Source organism: Pongo pygmaeus, chromosome 5 (genome assembly GCF_028885625.2).
Source record: "Pongo pygmaeus isolate AG05252 chromosome 5, NHGRI_mPonPyg2-v2.0_pri, whole genome shotgun sequence".
NCBI classification, from domain to species: Eukaryota; Metazoa; Chordata; class Mammalia; order Primates; family Hominidae; genus Pongo; species Pongo pygmaeus.
Window position 1 is genome coordinate 103,932,584 of NC_072378.2, and position 25,882 is coordinate 103,958,465.

The window sequence follows — 25,882 nt, forward strand, 5'->3', positions numbered from 1 at the left end:
AATTGAGGCAGCATGATATAATGTAGAATCAGAGAGGATAGAATCAAACATTCCACTGGTTCTCAGCCTATACTTATTCTATAAAATTATTCTGTTTCTTGATCCAGGGAACAGCATTGTAAATTATTCACAAAGTAGATATGCAGAAGGCATATACAGTATATCTAAAGTATTATTTAAATGGACTCTAGAATATTTATACAATAGTAAAGAGTTGAGAAATGAGATATTTTCTGTTTCATTTAAGCAAAATATGCAAGGTTAATTCTATTGAAATTTTAGGGCTTTTTCAGCTATATGTATATGTAATTTAAACTATCTAATGATTCTATAAGGCTTTAATAAAAACCAGCAGCCTCCTCTTCCTCGCTCCTCACCCTACTTCATAACAGCAAAGGTTTTCATCACTTAGCTAGTGAGCTAGGTACAGGATTCAAGTATTTACCCCATAACTCTAAAGCAACATGTTTATTCTGCTACATCAAGATTTGTTTCCATTTTCTATATTTTCTATTGACTTCCTATTATGGAAGATGGAGATGTACTTCTCCTATGTTTCTGTTCTCACTCACTTCTCCTCCACCCATCTTTCAAAGTATAATTTTGATTAAATCAGCATTCAGTGTTTAAATTATTATTACTATTTTAACATCACTCAGAGATGAGCCATGATAAGCATTAGAATTACATTTCCTGTCTTGTATGATGTTTTGTTCTTCCTGGGGTTCTTAATTACTTCAGTTTCCCCATTGCCTAGTTTTTTCACCTATCATTCATTTTCCTCCTTAAATGCAAATCTTTTTTCAACTCATTAAAAAATGAGTAATCTCTCAGCTTTTTTCAATGTGGAAACTTGTTCCTTGCTCTACTAAAAACTTATAAAATATACAAAAGATAATAGGAATAACTTTGTGAGTACCCATGTACTCACCCACTCTTCAGTTTAAGAAATAAAGTATTGAATGAGCATAAATTAGAGAAAATTGTACATATCTTTATAGTTACAAGGAGAAGATCTTTTTTTCAATAAATTAATTTTATGATAAATTATACTAAAAAAAAAAGAAATAAAGTATTACATGAAACTTGAAAGTCCTCATGTTCCTTTCTCTAATATACCCCCATCCACCCATATAACCTTTATCCAAAATTTAGTGGTCATTATTCCTATCTATTGTTTCTCACTTGTTCCATGTATATAAAATACTAAAGCAAAATATATTACACTTTGGAATATTTTAAAATATTTTAGAAATATTACTACTGTATACTATACAAATTCTTTATTCTTATTTTTTCACCTGACATTTCCATGTTTACAGGATTCATTTATGTTGACACATGTAATTGTAAGTTACTGACTTCCACTGCTCTGTAGCATAACCATTATGTTAAAATTCATGACTAGTGATAGTAAACATGAAGCCATTTCACTTTGTCTTTTAATGTCACTTGAAATCCTCTGTGTGATTTATTACTTCCAAAACCAGAAAGAGAAAAATTCTTAAAGATCCTATGATTAAATGGGTACTCTGAGAACTTTAAGACACAGAAACAGTCTCACTTCAGTTTAAAAGATACAGTCATGTGTGATTACAAATGTCCAAATTTGATTTAAAATCTAAGTTTCTTCTCTCTTCCAGCTTGCCTTCATATAAAAAGGAAGCTTGCAGCCACCTAGAAAAGAGGATTTGGTACTTTTTAAGCTTTCAACTGTCCCTCTCTCTACTCTGTATCTTTCAAATGCAAGGGAAAGTCCAAGAGTTTGCAAAGCTGCTCACCCCAACATATTTGAACAATCCAACCACAGCCAGTAACTTCAACTTTTAGACTTTATATGACCACAGTAATTCCTATTTGTTTGAGCTGCCGTTAAATGACATTGTTGGTTGTTACTTGCAACCAAGTATACTTCAAACGATGTAATATACTCTTTTAATATTATTAGAGCAATTTATCTGCATCTGTTGTGATAATCTTATGGGTTTTTTATTTTTTCTATTTTAATCTGTTACTATGGTGAATTACCTTAAAGGTTTCCTATTGAGAAAATATCTTTGCATTTCTGTGATAAATCTAACTTGTGTATGTACATATGTATCTACATACATAGGTGTGTGTATGTTCATATCTATCTATCTATCTATCTATCTATCTATCTATCTATATATTCTGGCCTCTTACATGATTCCTTCTAAAACTCTTCCTTCTAAACTTAGATATGTACTCAATATTCTCATTTCATCTCATCTTTCATAATTTCCACTTTTTTAAAACTCTATGATTTAAATTCTAATAATTGTGCCTGCCAGTTTACAAATTCTCTTTATACACGTATTTCATTACTGTTAATCCAGTATATTGAATTTCTAATAAATTTTCAAAATTCACATTGAACTTCTTTAAGCCTACCTTTTTAAATAGTCTTTTAGCCCTTACTTATTAATATACTGTTTCATTTCTTTAAATATTTTGAACATATTTATTTTCTATTTAATGACTAAAATTTCAGAATCTGCAGTTGTTGCTGAGATGTTTATATATTTCCTGAATCTTACTCCTGTCATCTTTTTCTTCATGCAACAAGTAATGTTTGATGAATTAAAGTTCCTTAGAATTTTACCATTAGGAAAGATTGAACCTTGGCTTAAAGTTAGTTTTCCCAGAGATTTCATCCTAAGGCCCTGAATCTTGAGCTAATCTCAGTTTATTAACGTCCGGCAACATATTAGGGTGTTAGTAGTCTATCATAACACACTTTCAGATTTAAAACTTCAAGGACAAAATTTCCCATTTCCATATTAGGTTCTTTAAGTTGAAATTTTCCAGAACTTTCGCATTCTTATTTCTCATCTCGTTGTTATTCCTGAAAAACCAAAGTTTCAAAACCCCAAAGTAGCAGGAAATTATTTTTCTAACAGGAGAAAGATGTTTAATCATCTGCGTTTACATTTCAAGCTGTTTATGAAGATAACTGATATGCTTTCTGATAGGATGCATGCATTGCTATCTAACAACTTTATAATTTTCAAATTATCATACCCCATTTACATCTTATAGAATATCTGTCTTAATTTCCCATATTTATCAGTTTTTGAAAGTTTTAACTCAATGTGGAAGAATTAAGATGTAGTTAAAGGTGGTAAAGAAGGAGCTGAACAATCAATGTGTCATATTAAAACTCTAATTAAAAATCAAATGCTGAAAGTGATGACATTAACAGGTAATAATGATGAAAAACAGGTTGGCTAGAGATTAAAATAGTTTAAAAAGCAATATTTCTATCATTTTTTTCTATTTCAATGTAGCTGCAATTGTAGCATTTTGTTCTGCTCCATGAGTCAAGGATAAAACTTTGCTTTGTTCATTTGAAACCCCTAATGGTGTTTATACAAATATTATTATTCTACTGTATAGACCTCAAATAAAGATGAAACCCATTGAGTATAACGTTCGAAGAAATGGCTTACAAAATCTAAAAACCAGAACAAATCTTGAAACATAGCCGTCCCAGTTGGCAATAAGTTAATTGTGATTTCAGTGGTATTTGTTTCCCTTAATATATTTCAGGGGCAAGTGTCACCAGGATAGGTATTCAGTGACTAAGAATGTAGAAGACTGCAAAGTCAGGCTGTCTTGGTTCAACCCCTACTGACTGTGTGACCCTCAGTATGTTCCTAAATCTTTCTAAGCTTCATTATCTATATCTGGTAAATGTGGACAATAATAGTACCTAGGTCAAAGAGTTGTTGTAAAGTCTTTAGGAGGTAATGTTTTGAAATCCACAGCACAGGGTCTAGCAGAGAGGAGTGCTCAAACGGACCTTCATCTTCTCAGGATCTAAAAAAGTTAGGTCTTTCAGAGGCCAGTCTGGGAAAATAGACCTGAATTTTGGAATAGAAGCCAGTGCTTTAGACAACTCCATATTTATGTAGCCAATAGTAGTTGGTTTATCTTCCTATCAGCTTTAGCAGAGAGCAAGCAAAGAAAATCAGCTGCAGGCTGTGAAGGTAGAAAAAGTATACCATGCATCCAATCACTTTCTCTGCCATTTTCATCTTTGCACAATATTTTGAGTGATTTAGGGGAGTTAGGGATTGAACACATTGGTTTTTCATCACACAGACCCGTTTTCTCAGAGGCTAGAATGCATCACTTAGTACTTGGTGACCAAGAGCAATCATAGCTTTATAGCACAGGGCCTGGAGCAAAGCACAAACTCAATAAACAATAGTTACAGTTTATTATTGTTATCATTACATTTACTTGAAGAATAAATAACTTAAGAATTTATGCATTTTATCTTAAGGCAAAAAATTTTATGTGGAAAACAACTTAACCCAGTTGTAAATTAAGCTAATTCAGTCATCTAAAATAACCTAGCAATGATTGTCCAACCCTCCTCATGTTATAAGTGCTTGAATTATGAATTCATTATATTTGCTATAAAGGATATAATCTTTTTCTCAAATGACTTTCCTATTTAATATCTCATCTTATTCTTATAATTTCCCTATGTGGTAAAACAAATTATTTCCATTATTTTAAAAATAAGAACACAAATTCACGAAGAGGATGAGAAACTTGACTAAAATCATAAAACCCAGCGTAGCCCAAGTATAGGGTGGCAGAGAATCAGGAGCCCCAGGCTCTGGTCCTGGTTTCATCTCTAATGAGCTTATCTTTGTACAACAGGGATAAAGTTACCTTCTCTATCTAAAGGCTTCACAGTATCATTCTGAGAAACAAGGATAATAATACGTAAAATATGAAAGTACCTTCAAACCCACACAATACTAGACAAATAAAAAATGATATTATGTAACATGAAAATCATGTTATGCAGTTGAGGCTAAATCTAGCTCTAGCTTCTATGTAAAAGAAAAAAGATGACTATTCCATACCACTCCCGGAGAGAAAAGTGACAGAAACTTTTTTTATGAAAGGAAAAAAATTTTATATTTCCTGAAGAAAGAAAATATTATTTCCTACTGGGAGAGAAAGAATTCTTAGAGGAGAATGTGGCAAGAGTAATGAACTTTAAATCAGGACATTTGGGTTGAAGTCTTGCCTTTGGCACCAAGTAACTGCAACTTTTCTTAAATTCTTAAAAAATGTGGACCTCAATTTACTTCGTGTAAAGTGAGGTTAGACTAGAAAATATTGAAGGTCTTTTTCGGCTCTGACATTCTCTGTTGCTATATTTCTGCTTTCTAAGTGGAAAGCTTTTGTGAAACTGCTAAATACAGTACCACCTCAGTTGAATTGTGGGTCCTAAAAATGGAATGTTCTGAATAATGGAATTTTCCATTTAACTGACAGTGAAGTTTATCTCAGTTTATTATATTTTTTTATTCCTCCTCTTGCTACTTTTTTTGTTTTTGCTAATCCTCTGTCACAGGTTTGCCTCACACAACTGCCTGTGATACACCCTTTCCCTTGGTCTTCCCTGTTCCTTTAAGGGAAGTTCCACACTGACCTTTTGCATTTTTGGCCGTAGAGTTTCAACACTATCCTTGTTTTACATATGAAATATCACAACACTTCCAGTGCTCCACATTTTTGCAGCAACAACAAAAAAAAAACAATATCAGAACATTTTTGCCAGGTCTGTAATTAGTAGAAATGGCCCTCAAAAATGGCCATATTCTATTCTCCAGAACCTGTACATATGTGACCCTACATGGCAAAACGGGCTATACTGCATGCAATTAAACTAAGAATATTGAAGTAGGGTGATTAGCCACATTATCCGGGGGGACCCAATGTCACCATAAGGGTCTTTATGAGGAAAAAAGGAAGGCAAGAAAGTCAAAGTCAGAAAAGATGTGAAGCCCTAATCAGAGACCAGAGAGAGAGCTTTAAAGATGCTACACAGCTGGCTTTGTTGTGCAAGGAACCACAAGCCAAGAAATGAAGGCAGTGCAAGCGGCCATAAGCCAAGAAATAAAGGCAGCCTGTAGAAGCTGAAAACAGCAGGGTAATTGATTCATCATGGCATCTCTAGAGGGAACTCTGGGTTTTATCCCAGTAACACTCATTTCAAACTTCTGACCTCCAGACTGTAAGGTAATAAATTTGTGTTGCTTTTTAAGTTGCCAAATTTGTGTTATTATAGCAACAATAGAAAACTAATACAAAGCTACTTGCTCTTCTCAGTAGTTGGACTCATTTGTAAATTGAATTTTGACCTAACTACTAGTTCATGAAAGACCTTATCAAGCTGTGTATATTTTGAAATTTCCCACAATGATCTAATCCCCAAGCTAATTATTGAGGTAAAACAAATTTAAATACAACTGCTTTGTATCACAATGCAAACTGCATTGCATTTACATTCTGGTTAATCTATTGCTTCATAATTGATGTCCTCAGGTAATCACAATGAGCAAGCTTGTAAGAGATTTCTAGATAATGTTTAAGGTTGTTTGCAATCCTGAGATTACATGATTATATTGCAAAAACAAATTAGAAATCACCCAAACATATCAATTTATATCTCTTTACCTGGAGTGTACTCTGTATGACTCTGATTAACAGAATACAACATCTCAAATCTGACTGTCTAACGTACTTCTAAGTTTCTCTGAATTACCAGTTATTGTTATCTGGGTGTTTCTACAGTTGGAGCTATCTATTTTTTAGAATTCTTTCTGCCCTATTTACTTACACAGAACTTGAGAGCAGCAATCCCCCCAACCCACCCGCTACCCATTATTAAATTATGCTCTATGAAACATACTCCTATTCCCCCATGGAAACACTCTATTTCTAGGTTTCTTAAAAATGGTGAATGGAAAGTAGACAATGTGTAAATAACAGAGTTCTTCACTGATAATTATGGCGACATCCATGAAGGGAAACAATTCAGTAGCTTTCTTTGAAGATGTAATGAGTCAAAGAGGAAAAGAGTTGTCCAGATCAGGAAATAGGAAGAGAGAAAAATAAAAATTTTAAAAACAGGAAGTATACATGAAAAAATAATCCAAACTGTCTTTTCAGTTTCATGGTACTTTCAAGGTATTTATGCAGCCAAGTATTCCAGAAGCATAGGATGTAGATCAGATGGACCTAGGAGATGAAGTTGGAGAAGTAAAGAGGACCAAATCAGAAATACTCTTGTATGTCAATGCTGAGGAATTTGGACTTTATCTTACAGGACACAGGAAGCCAATTGAGAACTTTAAATGGAGAAATAACATAGCTACTTTTAAACACTTAGGAATCTATATGGGTGGTAGATTTGAATGAGATGGTTATTTGGTTAGGAATTCAGCTTAGAGGCTGTTAACATATTCTTATTGAAATAATGAGGGTCAATTGTGAAAGACATGGAGGACAGTGACATTTATTAATCGAATATGAAATAATGAGGGTCAATTGTGAAGGACATGGAGGACAGCGACATTTATTAATCGAATATGAAATAATGAGGGTCAATTGTGAAGGACATGGAGGACAGCGACATTTATTAATAGAATATGAAAGTGAAGTTGATGAAGACTCCCTCTCTCCACCACTACGATCACCAACACTAAGTTTTAATATTTAGTAGTCACGAGAGTCACCAAACAGGAGCCATAAAAGATGATAAATTTCATTTTAAATATATAAAGCCCTCTGAATGCTGAGACTAGAGGAGATGTCAAATGAGCCATTGACAAAGCTTGGTTGAAAATACATTTGGAAAATTGTCAGTACATAGATGGTAAGTGCATTTGGTTGTTGGAGACTTGATTCTCCAGTTTCACTAAAGACCTGTAGGAACCGGAAACATTACTTAATCTCCCTGAACCCAAGTTTTTTCTTTATTTGTAAAATGAACATTATAATCTAATATCTCATAAAATATTGTATAAGTTTTTATCTATATAAAGCGCTTAGTACAATACCCATCCACAGAGAAAACTTGATAAAAAGTAGCCAATTTAGATGAAGTCATGATGCTGAATGATACTACATACGATGATATCAAAAGATGAAAAGAACAAAGCCATGAGGTCACATTTATATTTAAATAGTGGACAAACAAGAAACTAATAAGTGTATACAAGGACAGAGAGAAAGATAAGAAAATCATGGGAATGTAATGTTATGGAAATTGTAGGGCCATCAATGTTTCTTGGCATCCATCATTGACCAGGGAAGGACACAACCTGTGACAAAGGATTGATCAGTTGGATTTTCTCTCTCAAGTCTTTGAATTTTAGCACTATGATTCAAAAATAGAAAATTTTAATTCAATACTTATTCATTCTATAAGCAGTAGCCTGAAAAAATGTTGGACTGCTCCAAATTTCTAAGTTTACTTCCCATGTCTTCCAATTCTTGTTGTGATATCTTTCCCTTGAGAATTGGTACATGTTTCTTGCAAACAAAAAAAAAATCCTTATTGATATTTTAGAAATAAGAGAATAGCTAGCTTCATTTGGAGATAAAAATAAAATAAGAACTGATAGATCTCCATTAGATTTGGCAATCGGAAGGAGCTGAAACCTGATTGCAGTTGATCATGAAGAGTATGAGAAGTCTGGTAGCGGAGACTGTGAATTTGGGTTTATCTTTCTAAAGAAGGTATGAGAAGAATATGACAAAAATAAGTTGTGTTAGAGGGAGACTTTTGAGTTTGAATTGTTTCATTAGATGTGAGAGGCATAAGCATGCTTATAATCTAGGAGAAACCAATAGAAAAATATATATTGAGGCTGCAAGAGAAAGAGGATTGATGATGAGAACAAGACAGGAAAGAGGCAGGTTAAGAGGGCATAAAATGTGTGTATGGAAGAGATTAGTACTGAACAGGCAGAGGGCACTGTGTCTCATAGACTGGATACATTTTAAGGTGTTATGAGTGGGGAAGCTAAGGAAAATAACCTGCCGACCTTAGTTTTCTCCTTAAAGCAGGCAGGAAGATCTACAATTGAAAATAAAGGTGCATGGGTAAAATGTAGGTTTGAAAACTATAATAGAGAAAGTTAGACTGACTTTTAAGGAGGAAAGAGACAAATGAATAAAGACAAACAAAGGAATTAATCAAATGTGCTAACAGTGGTGTTGACATTGGGACCATGAATATGTGTAACTTTTTGGCTGCCCAGATAAAGGAGCAGAAAAATGCAGATTTTTGAACTAGAAGTTGGAATTTGCGACTAGATTGTTGTGTTCAAAACAAGGTGCAAGATAAAACCAATGAATTGAAGCAGAAGGGGTTTCAGGGTGAAAGAGAAGAAAAATGAGGAAAAGAGGGTGTGATGGGGAAGGACTGAGAACGGTAGCTGCTGTTGGTTATCTGGAAGAAAATTGAGGGAGCTTGAGATGATTTAACATGATCATCATCTTTCAGCTTGAATGATATGTACAGTGGAATGAGAATCTGTGAAATCTGAAAACATAGGTGGTTACAAAAAAGTGAACTATGATCTGGAATTAACATTACAGAAGCTGCTAATGAAGATTCAATCCAAAACGGGACACAGAGAACAGGAAAGACAGAGGTCCTTGGATTAAGTGGAGCCAAAAATGTAAAGACTAAATTATTAAATGGATTCAAATCCTTTAAGATTATGGCAGGACTTTGAATGAAGGAAAAGGAGCAAACGTCTATACATGAGAAAGTCTGAATAGCTGACAGGATGGTTGATTCTAAAAGTCATACATTAGAGCAGCTACATGAGAAGAACCACAGGGATGAAAAAGTATTCTTACATAAGACTGGCTGAATAAAGGGGTAGAAAGCAGCAGAAGGAAGCTAAGCGAATGCAAACTCATCCCTCTGAATCTATTGACAATAGGGATAAAATCAAAGAAGTGAAGAAAAAATAGACACATTTCTACATTTGATTAGATGAAAATTACATGCAAATTAAGTAGGTTACATCATCATTCAACCCAATATAGCTGTTAGTCATCTGGGATATTTTAGTTTGGGTTTTTTTTTTTGATGTGCGTGATTATTCACAATCTGAAAATCATAATTCTTAACTAACTTCCTCATTCTCCCCAAGATTTTTCTCATGGGCAAAAGTTTGGCAAGAATCTTATCACAATATTGATGCCTCTGGCCTAATAGAAGGTCAGAGCTCAGCTACACGAGAAGAATCACAGAAGAAAAAGTATTCTTACATAAGACTGGAAGAATAAAGGGGTAGAAAGCAGCAGAAGGAAGCTAAGGAAATACAAACGCATGCCTCTGAATCTACTGACAATAAGGGATAAAATCAAAGAAGTGAGAAACAGAATTTTCTTGCACGTTGCCAATCTATGACATAAGAACGATCTGAGGTGTCTTGCCCCTTAGTATTTTTTTTGGAAATCACATTTTGATTGGTTTACTGCAGATGGTTTTAGGATTTGCTTATGCCTAAAACTTTTACTCTCAAAATACAACTATTGTACAAAGCATAAAAAATACACACAGGATAGACAATATTTGGAGCTATAGCTTTAAGATGAATAATCACTTAATGGCTATGACTTATGTATGGTGACTAAAATACATAATCTAATGACAGTAACAGTAGAAAATTTAGGTTTAAAAATAAGAAATATATACAACTTTTTGATAAAAGTATAAGGTATTATTTTCAAATATTTTCATCCTTATATAAAGTATTGGCTCCTAATTGGGACAGAATTAGTTGAAACAGAAGCAATTTTACAACATAAGCCCACCCAATTCTTCCAGGAAGATGTGTTCTAATTTAAGAAGAAAAAATAAACCAAATGTGTTATTTGAAATTCAAAAGAATTATATGCATCACCAAACTATCTTAAGCTTCCTCAGAGTACAAATATAATACATTCCATAATAAAATACTGTTTAAAAATTCTGAGTAAACGGCCATTCCAAAAAAAGTGCCACAGATCATATATTAATTTCTGAACAGCATTACTAACTAGTAGATTCAGCCAGATCCAAAGGTTTCCGATTATTCAGTGTGGTGCAGTTTTGTAAAGTTCCCTTTTGGCAAAATGTCAGAGCTGTTACTATTCATGAATTAAATTACAACTTTGTATCAAACAAAACTGAGCAAAACTAACCACTTGGTTCTTAAAGATGCCTTCAAAACACCTTGACTCCCTCGTTGAGCCATATTTTTATGATCGCTTATATGTAACCCTGATGTTGGTCATACTGATGTCCTTAACAACTATATAATGGTCTCAACTGGTCTCTCAGCATCATTTCTGGGCCATGTCTCCATAAGATAGGCAGGGTGATCTTCTCAAAATGCAACTCTAACCATGTTATTCCCCTCCTCAAATGTCTATTATGGCCATAACCACAGCGCTATAGGCTTTAGCCCTGTCTTTTTCTCTGATTCCACCTCAAGGCACTCTGCCTAGCTCTCCAATACAACCATATTCCCTTCATCCACAGAGCCTTTGCATGAGATAGCCCTTATTCATGAACTGCTTTCTCTCTTCTCCCTCTCTCACTACACTCTTCATCTATTTCACTGTTCCTTTAGGGCCAAGCTCACAGTATATTGCCTCAGAGAAGTTTTCCCTGCCACCTCATGTTCCATCAACCTTACCCTGTTGCATACTGTGCTTTGCTAGCACCTATGACAGTTTCATTAAAGACAGTCTCTTCCACAAGACTATAGAGTTCGGTGAGGCCAGGGCACATGCACCATGCCTGTCACTGTATTGTCTATATCTAGCTCAGCACCTGGCATTTAACAGTCCTTCAATTTGTTTGGTTGAATAAATGAAGAAAACCCTAAATAAAATGACATTTGTGCAGAAGCTTTCATTTCATCAATGTTTACTCTAAAATTTATACAATTTTAATTTGGGAACTTAGAACATTTCTACATTTTTTAAAATCTGAAATTAATTGCAAATAAAAGTGTCGCTTAAGGAAAAATTGTGAAAAGAATTTGTAATGGGTAAAAGGTTACTGAGTATTCTTCCAATGGAATGTTGAGTTGTATTTTTTTCCAGTGACAATTTTTTTATATTTAAAAACAAAATCAACTTTGCCCCCAAAAGTCCTCAAATTAAAAAAACAGATTAAAAAAAATTTACAGTGAATATACCCAGCAAACATCTATTTGTGCAATTAAACACTGTCTGTTACTGTGGCACAAATATTAAATAAACAATATACATGTGTTCTTGGAGGTGAGGGGAGTTCCAAGTGTTAACTCTGTGGGGTTTGGGAAGGCAAGATGAGGAAGTGAGAGACTGTGGAAATCAATTTTGTTTATCATAATTCTTTCCATATTTCTGTCCATATAAACACGTTCATAAAGACAAAAAAGGGCCAGGAGTGGTGGCTCATGCCTGTAATCCCAGCACTTTGGGAGGTCGGGGCGGGTGGATCACCTGAGGTCAGGAGTTTGAGTCCAGCCTGAGCAATATGGTGAAACTCCATCTCTACCAAAAAATACAAAAAATTAGTCAGGGATGGTGGCATGTAGCTGTGGTCCCAGCTACTCAGGAGGCTGAGGCAGGAGGATCACCTGAGCCCAGGAGGCAAAGGTCACAGTGAGCCAATATCAGGCAACTGCACTCCAGGATGTGTGACAATGAGACTCCATCTCAAAAAAAAAAAAAAAAAGGAAAGGGAGCTTGAGATGTTTAAAATAAAAATTGGAGAATACTTATTCCTGAACAAAAAATAGAAGAGAAAATAGATTAAAATGATACAAGTGGATGGGAAGAAGAAGGAAGCAGAGGGGCCAACCAGGGGAAAAAAGGGGACCCAAAGAAGGAGAGGCTGAAGGAATCCAATGCCAGTGTGGATGTCCATCTGTTTCGGTCTTCATCACTACTGTCTGAGGCTCCAGTTTAGCGTCAGTCTCCTTACTTTCTGTCTCCATCCACAGTCTATCAGGATCCTTCAACACCCTCTATCCTGTCCCCGCCCTTCTGGGCTGCTCCCTTCCTCTTCTTCATTTAATGGGAGCTGGTTCACTCCAGGATCCTCAGGTCATAGTTCTTTTTGGGCATTCAAAGTGTGATGCTATTCAGGGAGTTATTGAGATGAAGGGAGGCATTTTGAGCAGCCAGCGGGTTAGGGAACACAGCCATGATGGTGTACAAGGCAGCAAGGTCCAAGCAGTTGCCATTCTCAGCAGTCCCACCATTGTCCCCTCCACCCCCGCCAGGCAGCCCCTGAGCTGGGTCTTGGCACTGGACATGGCAAGCTGCTTAAAGAGTTTGTCTGCCTTGGTACAGGTGATGCCCTCAGGGAGATCTGTCACCTCCAGCCCCTGCCCCAAAACAACATCTGCTGTCCCCATGTCAGAGAAGGCAGATCTGAATGCTTGTCTCTTGGCCCTGGTTTTCACGCTTCAGTCCACTCTGTCCCTGGGGTACTGTGTAAGTTGACTGGTCATGGAGCAAGGGAGGGCAGATGGATAGATTGTACTCTAAAGGCTGGCCTAAGACGGAGTAGCACCCATCACCCTGTGCTGGACCCCCTGGCCAGGGGAACCATCTGAGGACAAGCAAGGGACTGAGTCCTGTGCAGACAGCCACCATTGAGGCTGGTGACAACAGAAGGTGGCGAAGCCTGGGTAGGAGATGTGTCAGGGCTGCTGCTCATTTGTATGTTGGCCTGGGGGCTGATGTCAGGACTATACAGGTCTCCAGGCTTCTGCCCCTCGTGGTCCATGCTGTAGTATTTACAGTGACTCCAGTGGACCCTGGATGGGTTCTGAGTGGGGTCAGGCTCCATTAGCGAAATTCAGCTGCATGACCACCACACCTGGTCCAAAAGGTGACACTCCTGACTGCTGCTGCGGCATCTGTGGTACACGGCAGGGAGAGGGAAACTGAAGCATCTGGTACTACTGAGACCCAGGAGGTTGCAAAACCCCAACAGTAGGGCTTGTATGGTTCTGCTGAGCCAGTGGGATCATGCTGTAGTACACTGGTATGCCCCCTGTTGGGGGGCCTCCTTACCCAAACTGGCTCACAGGGGCCAGCATGAGTTGCTAGAAAGTGTGCTGGATCACATTTTGTGAGTAATTACCCACTGAGACTTGGTAAGAAGGCAGTGGAGTGTGCTGAACCACCAGGCCTTGCATCTGGGCCTCCATGCTGCTTCTCTGACTGCTGAGCAGGTCCTGGTTCTGTGGCTGCTGGACCCCAATCATTCCTCGGTAAGCCATCTGCTGCTGGTTAGGCATCACAGGCTATAAACGGGGCTGCTGGGATGGCTGAGCCAGCTATTGACCACATCAGGATCTGCAGGCCACCAGGTGAGAGAAAGGCCAATATTGCTGGTTGGAATTAGGATATTGTCCAGGAGGATTAGTAAGAAACATGGAACTGTTGAGAAGGCTGCATGTAGCCCCGGGGTAGCAGCACTTGCTGAGTAGGTGGTGCATGGCTAGAGGTGGAACAGTTAGAGGTGGGGAGGGACTGACCCATGGATGCCATGAAGAAGTTAGTCCACTGACAGTGCTGGGAGATGAGTGGGGGCTGGAACAGAGCTGCCAATGAGTCAGTTGCTTTAGTAGAACCTTGGTAGCTAGGGCTCATTTGTCTAAAGGACTTGCTGAGGTCATCTGTCTGTGAGATCACATGATTATTCAAGGGTAGCTGTTGCTGAGGCATGGGTGGGAGAGCACAAAGTTGCTGCTGCTGCTGCTGCTGCTGGACAAGGGAGAAGGTTCGGGATAGACTGGGATGAGGTGACCTGGTTGCACACTTCTGGGGCATATAGTGCCATACCTGGCCTGGAGATCGTTCCTGCATTGCCACCTTTACTGCTGCCATTGCAGTCACCTTGGGTGAAGACAGAGATTCTGCTGAAGCTGCTAGCTTTGATTACAGAGGGTCGCATGTTCTGGACGGAGCCATCAGCGTTCGTGCTGCTCCAGGGCCACGGCTCCAAGCGATTTGAGTTCACTGTTCTGTTCTGGCAGCTGCTTGAGGTGCAGCTGAACTTTCTGCAATTCCCCCTGGTGTCATTTATATATCCTTTCTGGCCAGTCTCTTGGGGGGCAAATATTCTCTCTCAGACCCTTGGATATTTGTCCCCTTTCTCTTCTATTGACTTGCTTCTCCTTCCTAAATCACCACTTTTATTTGTAATTAATTTCAGGTTTTAAAAAATGTAGAAATGTTCTAAGTTCCCATATTAAAACTGTATAAATTTTAGAGTAAGGATTAATGAAACGAAAACTTCTGTACAATGTCATTTCATTTAGGGTTTTCTTCATTCATTCAAAGAAACATATTAAAGGACTGTTATATGCCAGGTGCTGAGCTAGATATAGACAATACAGTGATGGGCACAGTACACATGGACCTGGTCTTACAGAGCTCTGTAGTCTTGTAGGGGAGACAGTCATTAATGTTTGACAGTTTCATCTATGAAATGGGCAAGTATTGTTGAAATTTAAGGAACATATTCACATGGACAGCTGAGTAGTTAAAAATTAATTCAATCTTTTAAAGCCACAGTATGGGATATATCTTGATTTTTTTATATGTCATTTCTTTGATCAGGATCTTCCACCCTAAAGACATAAAAATGTGCTAATTTCTCCAGTGATTACAACAGGATTAATACTGGTAATCATTTGTTGATCCTACAGGGAAATGATAATAGTACATCTATACTAAAGAATGCTATGCATCAATAAAAAATAATACAGCAAATCAATAGATGAGGACATTGAAAGACTACCAAGATATTGTACTAAGTACAAAAATGTTTTGGGATAACATATATAGTATATGATATGACATCACTCATTTTAAAACTCCACAAAAGAGAAGTATACATTGATACATACATACATGCATATATGTATATAATTAAATACATCTGCAAATACATAGAAAAATAGTCTGGAAGGTATCCACCAATTGATGATAGTTGCTATGTTTGAGAAAGAAACTCAGATTAGAGAATCAGACACTTAGTACTCAAGATAATCAAATCATTGGTTCTATTTGAGTTAAAAATATGACATTGAATTTAAGTACAACTTATACGATTATAATTTTTAAAAGAGAAAAAGAAAACAGACAAATTATACTGAAGAAGTAAACTAGTCTTGTAGTGACCACTTTTAGCACCAGCAAGTGAAGGCAACCATAGAAGAAGAAAAATGATTTTATCTCTGACATTTGAACCAATGAAAGGATTCTTGTGCCAGAAAAGAGAATGTGGTCATGGTCTTCATTAAAGGAGAACTAAGAAGCTATTGCCTAGATACTCTCCCCTCATTCCACAAATGTGGGTAAGAATGCCATTGAAGGACTGAAATGCAGTGCTGCTCTCCCCAAGTCTCCATGGAGCTCTGAGCTCTAAGAGGTAATTTTAGGACCACCTCTGAGGAGTGGCATCTAATATCACCTAGCATCTAACTTAGATAATCACGAAATCTAGACCAGAGTAAATGAATGAAAACTGTACATTTCCTAAATTTTAGGAACTTTCTTAAGGTTTTCATTTTTATTTTCTCTTACCTGTTCACTTGTGCTTATTCTTACGAAGAGAAATAAACCAGGAAATTGGGGAAACCAGTCAATATTAAAGGAGAAAAATTTGCCAAGACATTAAATTAGTGATGGTGGTTTTATAAAGCAAAGGCAAGCAAAATATTCAGGGTTCATTGGCGTGGAGGCAGAATGATAGTTCCCCAAAGAGGTCTCCATCCTAATCCCTTGAAACTGCAAATATATTACTTTATATAGGAATGGGAATTTTGCAGATGTAAAAAATCATCCTGGATTACACGGGTGAGAGTAATGTAATCACAAGGGTCTTTTTAATGTGTCAGAGAGAACGAGAGAGAGAAAGAAGATTTAAAGATGTTATAATCCTGGCTTTGCAAATGGAACAAGGAGCCACGGGCCCAGACATCACACAACCCCACCAACACCTTGATTTTAGCTCTGTGAGACATTTTATATTTCTGACATGAAAAACTATAAGACAAAGAACTGTGCTGTTTTAAGCCTCTAAGTTTGTAGGGATCCTGATTTTGTTGCTATACTTTAGGTACTAATGGGCCTTAGAAAAATTTCTTGTCATACCACTTTATATATTACAGATGAGAAAATTGACAGCTAAAGAAGTGAGGTGATTTGGCACTCAGCTATTAATGAAAGAATTAGGACTAAGATGTTCTGACATCTCCAGATGATATGAAAGATGGAAAAAGGAAGAGAAAGTGTTGCTCACCTTCATTTTCTCTAAATTTTTGTGATTGGCAAATATAAAAATTGAGTAATATCAGGTACATGCTAAGGTTAACCCACACTGTATGCACAGCAAATGCAACATATTAGTAAAATCTGAGGACTGCTCAATGCAGAGTTAAATTTTCAAGAGAAGATGTATGTACAGCTAGATTTTAAAGTAAATTAGAGATATTCATTTTCTGGTTTTCTCTAAATTTCTCTGTAGTAACTTTAAAAAGGCGCAGTAGTGAAAGATAAAGGCACAAAGATGGGTTCTTTCACATAGTAATGGATAACTAACCAAAGACTAATAAAAATTCAATGATCATGCTGATTAGATTATTCTGGATTGTTTATCACTCTGCAGGCAGTGCCCATACCCAGCTTCTATTACAAATTATGCAATTAAATGTAGCTTTGGAAGTGATATTTGCATCTCTCACAGAATGTCTAATTTCTTCCAATAGTGCAGAAGGATAATGTCTTGAAAGTTCCAAGGATCAAAATAATCATCTGAGGCCTTTTAAATAAACTTTTTTTTTGTATTGATAACTAACACACACAAACAAAGCATAAGATAATAAAAAAATCTTTCTATGAGTTTAGTAAAATTCAAGAATTATGAATTACAAGGCTTTTGAAATGATAAGTTTATAACATGAACTTGCTTGGGGATGCTCTAAGCCAATACATTGTGATACTTTTATTTCTGCCACTAAATCTTTACAATTAGACAATATGGAAAAATATGTATTATGCCAAATAGGTATATAAAAATAAAAGTACTGAGAGGCTATGATGATTTGGATCCTTTTTATATATGCTGGGATATCTTGAAATTAATGTTTCTTAATCTATAAGTGGAGAGCTCCCAGCTGGTGTGTTTCCCATCTAATTGAAATGCATAAGGATGAGTCAACACAACCTTATTTGTAATTAAATTTTGGATTTAGGTTAAATCCACTTGCATCATAAAAGCTTGTGGACAAATCTCTTCTTAGCAACAATTCAAATAGAAATATTCACATTTTATGAAATGCTAATTTTTGGACACTGGCAACAAATAATAATATACGCAAAAAATAGTTAGACTATTATAATGAAAAAACATTCATCCAAACTGACATGTACTTTGAGATGAGTTAGTTTTGCAATTTCTCATCCTAAAACGTTATTTGTGTCATCTAATATAATTCAAAATCCTTCACTAGCCTGTAAGACTGGGAATAAATTCACAAGCTTATTACTTCTTAGTCATTTTTTTGATTAATAGTATCTCTTCTAATGTAGATCTACAGACTAACTTAAACATAATGTGGATATTTACAATAAGTAGAGAAAAAAGAAAAGAAATATATGATTTAGCGAAATCCAATACTTTCGGAGATTTTTTAAAAAGCTGAAATTAAAGTATAAAGCTTTTTCGTGGTTGTACATAGGCCTTGATCCCAAGCCCCACACTGAGGAGGGTCATTGTGAAGGTTTAGCTTTGAGTTTTAATATCTACCATAAAAGGATCACCCAGGGAAAATAAACTATCCTGAGAGGACTTTTAATAAGACTGTTCAGCTATAATATTCTGTAAAAGCTCCCAGCATCTTTTATACAGCCTCTCCAAGGAGATAGCAGATTTTAAATAGAAACAGGAAGAAATGCACAATTTTCCATTCACCTTGTTTTTTAAAGCCCTTAAAGAGTTAAAATAAGTTTTTATATCTGGCTTCCTTTTTAAAAAATATCTTAACTGGTAAATTATGATCAATAATAACAGAATATTGTAAACTATATGCAGGTTTGTATCTTCCTAATGAGGGGCAGACCAGTTAACGGTCCAGGCGTAGCAGTGTAGCTTTGGTCTGGTGGCTTCACAGTGTCGAGATCCTTTTAACTTACTACTCCATCATCCCCAGACTTCTGCCTTCCACGCTGCACCCCCAACATGGCCTCAAAAATTGCTCTCTACCCTATCTGTGCTGCTAATCATTAAAGAAATGACCTAGGCATCATTAAGCATCAATTCTTTTAATATGCCAGGGGTTGGGCTTAGTGACAAGGCCATACATAAACATCTCGTAAGCTGGGAAATGAAGTCTTTACTCTGGTTGTCTTTTAATCCACCTAAGTTATCAGGGTGCCGTTAGTTTAGAGGAGAGAAAATAGATATTAGGAAAAAATAGCAGATCTTTGCCACGTCATCCTAGTAAAATTTTGAATAAATCAATATAGTTCAAAATTATAGCTGGGGTTAATTTCCTTAGGAGATGATAACTTTTACAAATGGTTTCAAATAAAACAATAAAACTTTTTTAAAGTGTTGATATGTACATATATATGTAGATGTATATGCAATAGCCATGCATATGTGTATATATAAATTATATATATATTTGTACCAGAATTATGATCTATACTTGTTTTATTCAAAGAAATTTTTATATATAAAGCCTTATGTTGCCATAATTCCTGGAAGATTAAACAAAAAACTCTTAATGACTTTTGCCTCTGAAGAATAGTTTAGAAAAACTTAGCATTGTATGCCCATTTTATTCCATTTGAATTTCTTATATGTACATATTGTTTTTAATTTGAAATAATTGTTCTAAAATTAAAATATCAAATAAAATGGCACTTTTACTTTCTGAGTCCTTAAAGGGGTCCTTAAAGGACTTTCAAAAACATTGAAAATGGTGACTGTAGGTAAAGAGTAAGGAAAAGGAAAATCCAGCAATTTTGATAAAAAAGATATTTTATGCTAACTATCTCTAGTAATGGCCACTAACCTTTGGTTTCCATGTGTGTGTCTGTTTTGTTTTGTTTTTTGTTCATCCTGAATTCGTTTTAAAATTTCATTCTTATCCTTTTTGTTTCCCAAATTGAAATACAGATTTTCATAAACATCTCAAGTTTGGATATTAAAACATATCTATATATATTTTATGCCTATAAATAATTTTCCTTGCCATTCATATATTTTATTTTTAAAAATAATACACTGAGTTTCAAATGTATATTTTTGTTTTCCCATCATTTCCATGTGTGACCACTGCTTCAACTATGTCCTCCCTAATTTCATTCATACTTAAAACCAAGAAAAGGGTAGAGTTCCATCCTTAACAACTAAACAGGCACTTTGGACAATATATTTTTGGCAATGGAACATGGGCAATATTTATCAAACATGGCAGGGAAAGTTCCCACTCTGTATTATAAAAAGGAAAGCCAAACATCAACTGTTACAAAAATAAAATAAGATGGAAAATTTTAACAAACTTTAAACTATTTTCTTTCTTTTCTTTTCTTTTCTTTTTTTTGAGACGGAGTCTCGCTCTGTCGCCCAGGCTGGAGTGCAGTGGCGCAATCTTGGCTCACTGCAAGCTCCGCCTCCCGGGTTCATGTCATTCTCCTGCCTCAGCCTCCCGAGTAGCTGGGACTACAGGCATCCATCACCACGCCCAGCTAATTTTTTTGTATTTTTAGTAGAGATGGGTTTCACCGTGTTAGCCAGGATGGTCTCGATCTCCTGACCTCATGAACCGCCTGCCTCAGCCTCCCAAAGTGCTGGGATTACAGGCGTGAGCCACCGCGCCCAGCCTAAACTATTTTCTTAAAGAGATTTCCTTATTCAGAGATCTTGAATAGCCTCCTAATCAGTCATACAGAAGCAATTCTTTATATAATTTATGAATGTGGTTTTCATTCTGGGAAGAGAACTACCTTTTTCTATTATTGCTAACATTTTTGCTTTAAGGTCTTCTATAGGACTAGGTCTTTTTGGTATTGTAAGAATATTTTCCTCCTTTTTTTTTTTTTTGAAAGATTCTTTACCTTTTGATCTTGGTTTTAATGATTTTATGTCTTTTTCATTCTGGTTTGAGTTTTGTGCATTTTTGGCTGGAGTACCTTATATAGATTTCTTCACTGGAGTTTTCTTCAGTTTCCTCATCATCAAAATTATTGTCATCATCTTCTTCTTCATCAGCAGTATGTTGTACTTTTCTCTGTGGAAACTTGCTACCACTCCCAGGGGCAGATCACTTTTCAGATATACTTTATGGTTTTACATCCTCCTCCTCTTCATCTTCTGACTCCACAGCCTTCCTCCACAGCCTAAAAGTGCTGTCGACTAATATGCACAAGGTCTGAACTACACTGCAATTCTAAGACCATGGGTAGTACTATTTAAAATCTCCCAGGGAAACAGTTGGCTGTACAGACATTTTTTTTAACATTGCCAGTGTTGCTTTAATTGAGCTGCCTTCATAATTCATTATCCCTGTTTCAATAACATTAAATTCATTCCTGGTACCGGTCTCTAAACTGACCATTCTATTTTTTTTTTTTTTTTTTGAGACGGAGTCTTCCTCGCTCTGTCGCCCAGGCTGCAGCGCAGTGGCCTGATCTGGGCTCACTGCAAGCTCCGCCTCCCGGGTTCACGCCATTCTCTTGCCTCAGCCTCCCGAGTAGCTGGGACCACAGGCGCCCACCACCACGCCGGGCTAATTTTTTGTATTTTTAGTGGAGACGGGGTTCACCATGTTAGCCAGGATGGTCTCGATCTCCTGACCTCATGATCCGCCCGCCTCGGCCTGCCAAAGTGCTGGGACTACAGGCGCCTGCCACCGCGCCCGGTTAATTTTTTGTATTTTAAGTAGAGATGGGGTTTCACTGTGTGAGCCAAGATGTAAACTGATCATTCTTAGAGATAACTGGTGTTCATTTTCATCATTATTCATGTGAAAGTGATAATCTGTCAGCCTTTAGTTCACAACCAAAAAGATAGTTCTGGGTGCTCAGGGGGATCATGTACATGTCCATTGAATCTTCCATGAACTGGTAGCACGCATTTAGGTGGGAGATAAGGCAGAGGAAGGTAAATGACCACTGCCCCAGAGAATAGCCACACAGGATGGAATCACATCACGGTTAGATACTTTAAATTGTTTCTTTTAACTTTCAGAAAAAACAATCCTCAGGTTAAGGAAAAACAAACTATATTCATTCAAAGACTAATTTCTTAGGAAGTTGTAAGTATATGAAAACAAGGGTGTGTGCCCAGGAACTTTATCAACTATAAAAAGGATTATCACCTCCTACGATGCCTTCATATTACTTGTTCTAACAACAAGATTTGCCATTAGTGCAACTTGCTACAAAGTAGGCTTTAGTGAAACTTTTAAAGCAGACAGTTAGGTATGATTAGGGTGTGCTATTAGACACCACAAAATATAGGAAAAAAATACTTTTAACAGGGATTGTCTGTCAATGCCTGAAATTTACTTTCCTAACTTCACATTACTTTCTCATATATTACAAATTGTCCAATCCACAGTAAAAGCTTCAAGCAGGGAACCTTTTTAAAAATAAAGAGTGAGCCATTATCTGAATATCCCTGAAACAGAAGAAGTAATCTTGATGATGGTATGCATGTGATATAGAAAAGACATATATATAGTAATTAATTCTAAAAATATCATGCAGCGGAAAGTCTACTGGACAGGAATATAACCTTGATGGCATTTCTGATTTACTGTATGACTCAGAAGCAGCCTCAGTTTCCTCCCTTGCGAAATGAAGGACCTAAGTGGAAACCCAGTGGAGAATATTTCTGACCATTGTGTCAGGGAATTTGACCCTGAGTCACTGGACTGCCATTTCTCTACTTTGTGTGGTAACTAGTTGTAAATCCACAGAGCAAGGAGATAGTGAATATAACTTTCCTCAGTCTTGCCTATTCTAAACTGGGAAACACCACGCTATCTCTTTCAAAGAAGATTTGGGTCTGCTAATTAAAACATGAATCATTGTTCACTAAAATTTCACATTTGTATCCTTTGAAAGTAGAGCCATTTCATTCCTTCTTGTGGGTTTAGATCCCTTTGCAATCCATACATATGATGTACTTAATAGTTAAATGGTCCTTGCATTTCCTACTCTTAGCTGGCTGCTAAAACAGATGTTCAAAGTGTAAGCTATTTTAATCCAATCTAGCATATTTGAGGCCCCAAATCATCAGCAGCCAGAATCTGGAATTCCTTTGCTACCTCCAGTCCTGAGTGGGTCTAGTCAAGCTGAACACATCTGTAAAATGAGTGATATCTCATCTACTCCCCTTGTTTTACCTGTACTAACTTGATAAAATTATACTCTTGTCCCATTTCCCTAACCCCACCTACTTCCATTGGGACCAGGAAAATCACCCCAAACCTTTTCAATCCCATATCCTAAGGAGTTAACCTTATAGTTGCATCTCTAACCACTGCTTGGTGTTTCACTTCAATCCGGATATCAGCTTCTGCATAAACCAAACTTAGTATCAGAATAAAACAATTTCCCAGGGCATTCTGCTGCCCACACACTATCCCCCTTGCTTAAGCCAACAGCCTAAATGGGCCTAAGTGCACTAGGTCTCCTTAGACATTTTAATTGGGCTTTCTAGTCACTGTCCTTGGGGACCACCACTATACTTAGTGGTCTAAACTGAGCTTAAAACATTTCTACTGTCCCCTGGGTTTATGGGTGAAGATCCAAGATGTTTTACACCTAAATCCTTGTGAATTGACAATTATATCTGCATTGATACCCTCTTTCCTACTTACTGAATTCCTGCCACCTTCCCCTAAAACTAGATGTTAACCTTATACTTGGAAAAGCTTTTTCTCCATGTACATTTTTTAATGTCTTTATGGTATGCCCAGGTAAAATAGTGAACAAAAACTAATTTATTCCAAAACCATTCAATGTTCTAAATAATTTTAGATATTCCTTCTCTTACTTAAACTCCTATTTAAATGATTTGACGTTGATATGGTATAGATAACGAGGCTTGTGTGTACTTGTCAGGATCACTTACATTTAGAATTCCAAAAGCTATTTCTGAATTTTCAAATTTTCTTGGTAATTCAACATCTCTAAAGAATAATGAAAACTGAACTATGTTTGAATGATTCATAACACACATTCCATAAAAATGATATAAAAAACATATTTCATAGAATTGCATTATCTATATATTGTTACTTTAAAAACAACAAATTTTCCACATTGGCCAATGTATTTATCTTTAGTAAATATTTATGTGTACATATGACATGTATAATATATATTAATGTATTTTTCAATACCAGTATTGTTCATATCATATTTTCTTTTGTAGTACTTATTAATAGTTTAATAATCAGATTGAAATCATTGGAAATGTAGTTTTGACTAAATAGTTTAATGCAGTTTGACTAAATGTAGTTTAATGACTAAATAGTTGCCTCACTAATCTAACATTGCCATTTCCCAAAATTAATGCCCTCACTTCTATGCCAACCACTTTCTCTATACATAATGTAGGAAATGCTTAATCAAAATAGTGAATAACTTCGTAAAGCTAAAATATAATTAAGAATATACAAAATTAAAATCTAGTTTTCAATCTATATGAAGCATATCATTAAATATTCAATGTCTTCCATTTTCATACAAATTAGGAATACAGTCGTTTATATTAGAAGACTAAAACTCAGGTTTCTGAAGTTAGAATGAAGAAATGCTGCCTTGAACACAGAAAATTATAACTGGATAGAACCTACATTTTACTTAGCTATGGCTTATTGGCTTATATTTTTAAATTCCTTTGTGACAACTTCTTTCTGTGATCTATCACAATTTTAGAACCTTTTGAGCTTGATGTCTTAGCAAAGGTTTAAACTCTGTCAATCATTCAACAGTCAGATTGGCCCTGCTTGGAAAAGGTTTAATAGAAAAGAAGTCATAAATCAAGAGAAAAAAAAAAACTCAAGGAAGATACCCTTAAGGAATTACCTTATAGAAAGATAAATTATCCTAGCCACAAAAGGGGAGCTTGGGCTTTGTTTTCTGTTACTGTGTGTGTGTAATTTTTTTGTTATTTGGTTTTGTTTTTAATAACTAAAGCTATATTTCTGTTGTTTTTCCTTTTCCAATATAACTAAAATACATTAAAATCCTACCAGATTATTTAAAATGAAATATTTCTACAAATAGATCTTAGTGACAGGAATTTCAATTTTTTTGAAATAACATTTCTAGAGCATAGAGGAATACCTGCCTTGTCCTTGCAGCTGCCCTGAAATTAGGCAACAAATAGGTCAGTCCTCACCACTCATCTAACTGATTGGAGAACTGAAAAGTTCCCTTCTGCCTCAATTCCAGCCCTGCTTTTTTTAATGCATATCTTCAAAGCTCTTTCTAAATCTCAGAGTAAAGGGACTAGTCAAAACCTAATAAAAATTCAGCAGATCATTATAGCGATTGCATTATTTTGGACTGGTATTCATGCCGCAATCAAATTTCCCAAGCCTATGTGCTTTTCCACACAGTAGTTTCAGACAGAGTCTTTTGTAGATATCTATATGATTTTGTTTCTTTTTACTGGGCAGACAACAAAGAGTTCCTACAATAATAAAACAAGGTTCATCATATTTTCTAAGGGAGTATATGATGAGATGTTATAGCAATCAAGCAACAAAACATTGAATGCCTCCTGAGTTCCAGGATGTGTACTGGGCACTGGATATACAGCCTATATTGCATCTTAATCAAACTTCAGCAACATTTAATGTAGTTGATCGACTCAGAAATCCTTCCTCCTGGGTTTTTTGACACTATGCATTCTTAATTTTTCTCCTACCGCTTTGTATACTTCTAATCAGTCATTGTTGCTAAGCCCTCTCCCTGTGCCAGATTTCTGAACGCTGGA

General features: G+C 36.1%; 1 pseudogene; it reads right to left on the reverse strand.

The window, feature by feature from the left end:
* Positions 1–12,921: 12,921 nt before the first annotated feature.
* On the reverse strand, positions 12,922–15,025 carry LOC129038810 (R3H domain-containing protein 2-like; annotated as a pseudogene).
* Between the last annotated feature and the right edge of the window lie 10,857 nt (positions 15,026–25,882).